Below are 6,418 nucleotides of genomic sequence, written 5' to 3'. Positions count from 1 at the left end.
AAGATAAATAGGGTGAATCTCCCTAATGGGGGGGGGGCATTGACAGCAATAAAAACCTAGCAGAGAAGAAGGCGCTTTAAAGTGGTTGTAAACCCTTACAAACCGCTTTGACCGTGATCGTGTAGGTTTAGGAGATATTTCTTGTACCTACAGGTAAGCCTTAATCTAGGCTTACCTGTAGGTTCAAGAAATATCTCCTAAACCTACACGATTTAGGAGATATTTACAAAAAGACAGGCACCGCTGTCTACGACGCATGCACCATAGACAGCGGCGCGCAGGCGCACTGGGCGTGTTACCTCTGCAGGGAGACAAAGAGGAAGTAAACCCATCAGGGAATCCAAAATTAAAACAAAAAAAGTTTTGCCTTTCGTTATATTTTATTGCACATACACTGGAGTGTGATAATTGAGCAGGTAATGCACATATACTGGAGCCTGGACATTGAGGGGTTAATAAAAAAAAGACAAAATCTAAAGCGCGCACACCTATTGCATTACCAATGACATTTAATGAATGATAAAATCAATAAAAAGTGGGTACTCACAAAAAGCAAGTCACTTCCAGCGCAAAGGGGTCTTCTATAGTGCAGGACAACAGGGACACCAATATCCCAAGACTGGGTAGGTGCCACCTTCCTCAGATGGGGTAATCCAATGGAAACTACAAAAACGACAAAATGGAAGGAGTTCACCCATGCATTACCAATGACATTTAACTGAGGGGTTAACACACATACAATGGACTCTGGCCTTTAGGGGTTAATGCACATACACTGGAGTCTGGTCACTGAAGGGTTAATGAACATACACTGGAGTCTGGTCACTGAAGGGTTACTGCACATACACTGGAGTCTGAAAAAGGTAGTAATAACTGTAAGCGCAAATACAAAAATGCATACAATACTTGGGATGTTTTTAACTTGCTAGGCATTTAGTCCATGGCAATAAAAAATGGCAGTCCAAGGGTTAAGTAGGTATCTGGCAGTTCAAGGGTTAAGAAAGTATATTGGCTGGTCACCAGGCGGCTGCTATCCTTGGAGAGCTGGCTCTGTAGTAAGCACGAGAAGGGTAGAAAAGGAAACGCCACCTAAGTGCAGTATTAAAAGGTACTTTAAAGACACAAAGTAGAATTACACTTACAGGATAGATATATTAAAAAGGCTCATCTGTATACATGTGGTACCCTTCTTTTGCATACACTGGAGTCTGGCCCCTGAAGGGTTAATGTGCATACACTGGAGTCTCACACCTCCAAACATTTTGAGATGGGAATGAGGGACACCTACCAGCAAATGTATGTAGGCATGGGACACACCCCCCTGCCACACCCCCTTAACCACTTCAGTCCCGGACGATTTTCCCCTCTTCCTTACCAGAGCACTTTTTGCGATTAGGCACTGCGTCGCTTTAACTGACAATCGTGTCACGTTGCACCCAAACAAAATTGACGTCTTATTGATTGGTTTGCGCAAAACATATATTTATGGCATTTTTTATTTATCTTTATTTTTTTACTAGTAATGGCGGCGATCTGTGATTTTTTTCATGACTGTGACATTGTGACGGACATATCGGACACTTTTGACACATTTTTGAGACCATTCACATTTACACAGAGATTGGTGCTATAAAATTGCACTGATTACTATGTAAATGTGACTGGCAGGGTAGAGGTTAACACCAGGGGGCGCTACAGGGGTTAATATGTTCCCTATGGGAGTGATTCTAACTGTGGGGGGAGGGGACTCACAAGGGGAGGAGACCGATCGGTGTTCCTCTGTACTGGGAACACACCATCAGTTTCCTCTCCACTGACAGGACGTGGATCTGTGTGTTCCTGGGCAATCGCAACCGCCGGGCACGCCCACCAGGTCTCGAGCGATGCCACGGGCGCGTGCGCGCGTGCGCCCCCTAGGCGTCCGGGAATGGGAGGACGTTATACGGACGCACACCCAGGATGGGAGATCCCATCTGCGGGTGTCATATGACTATGGGTGGGTAGGGAAGTGATTAATGGAGAATTAACCCAAAAAAAAAAAAAAAGATTAATTAAATCCATAAGGGATTTTTTACCACTACTATTCCTTTATATTGGCTTTTAAAATGTACAAATGCAGCAATTTAGAATTTGGATGAGAGGTTTAGCACTGGGAAACACTTTTTGAAAGCTAAAAAGTGCATTTTATATACATCTATGTGGATCAGACCAAAATGAGGGACAAATGAGGAGGAAAGAGGGAAAGAGGGACATGTGGCATGTCTCCAAATCAGGGACAGTCCCTCGAAATCAGGGATAGTTGGGAGCTATGGAGTCTGGTCACTGAAAGGTTAATGTGCATATACTGGAGTCTGGTCACTGAAGGGTTAATGTACATACATTGGCGCCTGAACTTTGTAGTCTGGACACTGAGGGGGTTAAGGCACATACAAAGGAGTCTGGCCATTGAGAGGTTAATGCATCTATACTTGAGCCTGGCTATTGAAGGGTTCATGCACATGCAATGGATTTGGACACGGAGTGGTTTGTGCACATATAATGGCGTCTGGCCATTAAGGGGTTAATGCACATACACTTGAGTCTGGTCACTAAAGGGTTGATGCACATACAATGGGATCTGTCCATTGAGGCATTAATACACTTATACTGAAGTCTGGACGTTCGCATTGGGGAGGTTAATGCACAAACAATGGAGTCTGGACATTGAGGGGTTAATGCACATACAATGTAGTCTGGCCATTGAGGGGTTAATGCACATACAATGGAGTCTGGACATTGAGGGGTTATTGCACATACAATGTAGTCTGGCCATCGAGGGGTTAATGCACATACGATGGAGTGTGGCCATTGAGGGGTTAATGCACATACAATAGAGTCTGGACATCGAGGGGTTAATGGTTGTGGCGTTGCAGTGCAGTTTGGAAGAAGAAACACATAGGAAGGAGAAGAGGAGAGGAGGACAGACTTCAGGCTGAAGAATGGAGCAGGAGCATCAGGTGAGGGGGAGTCATGACTAAGGGAGATGCCTATTTCGTGAGGCTCCCCAAACAACACAATACCCCCTCTTAACGAAAATAGCTTATAAATTGACCAGACGACACATTCTCTTCTTTTGGAGTCGAATGGCCATAGCAGCCTTCTTTTTATTATTATCAACATATGAAAATACAAAAATCTTATAAAAAACATAACTTAATGCATATAAATACATTTTACAACAAAAACATTATAAACCAAATATATAAATAACCCAGTATTACACATTTTGATCTAGAGGTCTTTGAAGGTAAATTATCATTTTCAACCAACTAGTTGTATCGGTACACCCATGAACAGGCCCCCCGCCGCGTATTACGAAAGCTCGGGGACAAAAAACCATCAACTTCCTTCCAGATACAACCTTCTGCACCATCTTTACCATTTAAGGGAATGGACACCCATATCTCCATATGAGCCCAACTCCCCTAGACCTCCATTATTTTTTAGCACCACCTTCAAAGAACCCATAGACCCAATGCTGCTACGACAAAATAAAGCAACCATTCTAACGAGCCCACCACCGTCAAGAAAAAGACCTCCCAATGGAAAACAAAAAATTCCCCAAGACCAAACCCACCTGTACCCATAACCACAATAAGGGGAGGGAGGGTGGGAAACAGCTCCTTCACTATCACTAAAATGGCGCCGACTGTTCGCGCGTGCGCGCAAGCTCCGCCCACCCCGACGCACGTCGTCACGTCACAGCATACTCACCTTGCTTCCGCCGCCTCACGTCTGCCTCCCCTCGTCATGCCGGGCCCTCCCCCTAGTGCCTGTGTCCGGGCCGTTCCTGGATGAGGGAACACATGGTAGGGGGCCAGGAGATCAGGGAGGGTGGACTGTATATGGAGGAGGGAATGTGAGAGTAGGGAGCAGGACAGGGAATCCCTATAATGGGGGTGTGAAGTCACAGAGCCACAGGGAGAGATCCCAAACTTTCCACTCTAAGTGATGATACAATTCTCTGCTCATCAAACTGGAAATCAAAATGAGACATTAATGGGGAAGGAGGACTGAGGACTAGAGCTGCCCATACACACATAGAGTTAGAAATACAGATCCCTCCATCCACACTATACAGCACGGACGGACAAATGTCCCGCCAGCTGTCCAATACCTGAACAGTGCCTGCATCTGATTGGATGCTGTTCAGATAACTATGTTACGCCCAGTTCTATTGATTTTTCCATTGAAGGATGTCGGGCAGAAGCCACCCGCTGAGCGCATTCCAGATGGTTTATCAGGAACTGACCATAATTTGTTCCATGTATGGCCGGCTATAGAAACTTCTACCTGCAGAACTGCTGCAGAGAGACTCCGGGGAGGATGGAGGAAGACCAAAGCTGGTCATACAACATTCATACAACATTTTTAGTTGTAAGAAAGTTTCTTCATTTATAAACTGTTATGCCGCGTACACGCGATCGGACATTCCGACAACAAAACCGTGGATTTATTTCCGTCGAACGTTGGCTCAAACCTGTCTTGCATGCACACGGACACACAATGTTGTCGGAAATTCCGAATGTCAAGAATGCGGTGACGTACGACGAGCCGAGAGAAATGAAGTTCAGTAGCTCTTCTGCTTGATTCTGAGCATGCGTGGCACTTTGTGTGTTGGAGTTTACACACGATTGGAATTTCCGAGAATGGATTTTGTTGTCGGAAAATTTGAGATCCGGTCGAAATTTCCAAGCTCGCATCGAACATTTGTTGTCGGAAATTCTGACCGTGCGTAAGGGAAGTCAAGTCAATGTTCATTTTTTACATCAGTGCCCAGAAAAATTTGAAGGAGCGGAATTGAAAATTTTTCTCAAACAAATTCCTAACAGTGAATGTGATTTTTGGCTCGGGAAATGACATATTAATCCAAAAATCAAATGTTAAAAGCAAACTAATGCTGGCCATACACGGTTGAATTTCGAACAAATTTTCTTTTCAAAATCAGAAATTTTATTTTGTGATCCGATGGCACCACCATTGATTTTCGAAATTCGGCCGACCAAGCCTTCAATTTCACCTCATGTTGCTACAGAAAAGAATTTTCTTGGCCGGGAATCTTCTTTTCTCTCCATAAATTTTCTTATCTCGTTACATTTCTCGCACAATTCTCCCATCATTGATTAGAATATCGTTCGTTTTTCAAAAAATTTCCAACATGTCCGATTCCTCAAATTTTATTTCCACACGAAAATCGGCTGTTGCTGCAGCCTCACTAATGGTGCGAAATTCATATGAAAATTCTTAGATACGATTTTCGAAAGAAAATTCTTTCGAGATTCGAACCGTGTATGGCCGGCATAAGTCTTGAAGTACTTTTTGAATGACATTTGTCCGACCTTTGAATGTAGAAAGAATTTTTGTACAAAATACCCGTATTTTTCGCTCCATAAGATGCACCTGACCATGAGATGCACCTAAGTTTTAGAGGAGGATATTATATATATTATATATTATATATAGAGGATAAATATTATGAACCAAATGATGTACTAAAATATTTACCAGTGTCCATAAAACACAGTCTGACTTGTGCCCATAAAATGCAGCCTGATCAATGCCCAATAAAATGCAGTCTGATCAGTGCCCATGAAATGCAGTCCGACCTGTGCCCATAAAATGCAGCCTGGTCAATGCCTAATGAAATGCAGCCAGACCTGTGCCCAATAAAATGCATCCTGATCAGTGCCCATGAAATGCAGTCCAACCTGTGCCCATAAAATGCAGCCTGGTCAATGCCCAAAGAAATGCAGCCTGATCAGTGCCCATAAAATGCAGCCAGACCTGTGCCCAATAAAATGCAGCCTTACCTGTACCACCTCCACTTGGCACAGACTGACGCTCCTCTATACATCCACCTGTCACTCAGATAGAAGACGGCTGTACTTCATTCGGTCGCTCGGGCTGCTCTGTCTTCTGTCTGTGGCTGAGTGACAGGCCAGTGGGAAATTCCCCGGTGCTCGCAGGAGACGGCCACGCCACCACTGGCCCATATTGTAACATGGTGAAGGTGGGCAGGGGATGGGTTTTTGGCGTGGCCAGTATTTGCTCCATAAGACGCAGAGAGATTTTCCCCATTTTTTGGGAGGAAAAAAGTGCATCTTATGGAGTGAAAAACATGGTATTTATAGGAACATTTGTTGAACATCTTCTGGTGTATAGCCAGCCTAACATAGTTACATAATTAGTAAGGTTGAATAAAGACACCAGTCTATCCAGTTCAACCTGAGCGAGTGTCTACAATTGTCCCTATCCCTGTACATTGCACACTCACATTGGTCCCTACCCTCAAGGAGCCCACAATCCAAGGTCCCCATTCATATACTAGGGCCAATTTGGGACAGAAGCCAATTAGCCTACCTGCATGTCTTTGGAGTGT

The 6,418-nt window shown here is 44.2% G+C and overlaps 1 protein-coding gene across 1 annotated transcript in view; it reads right to left on the bottom strand.

The window, feature by feature from the left end:
• The window catches only part of LOC143923633 (sulfotransferase 1C4-like), a 168,924-nt gene extending 162,919 nt beyond the window's left edge, over positions 1–6,005 (bottom strand). The window contains exons 1-2 of the mRNA XM_077447435.1: positions 5,850–6,005; positions 548–663 (exon numbers count right to left, since the gene is read on the bottom strand). The gene's annotated coding sequence lies outside the window, so the exon portion shown is untranslated. The remainder of the gene's footprint in view (positions 1–547; positions 664–5,849) is intronic.
• Between the last annotated feature and the right edge of the window lie 413 nt (positions 6,006–6,418).

The sequence above is a fragment of the Lithobates pipiens genome, unplaced genomic scaffold (assembly GCF_037356315.1).
Source record: "Lithobates pipiens isolate NorthernLeopardFrog02 unplaced genomic scaffold, aLitPip1_a1.2 Scaffold_22, whole genome shotgun sequence".
Lineage (NCBI taxonomy): Eukaryota > Metazoa > Chordata > Amphibia > Anura > Ranidae > Lithobates > Lithobates pipiens.
Note: the sequence above shows the minus strand (reverse complement) of the source record. Positions and strands in the feature narration are given on the sequence as shown.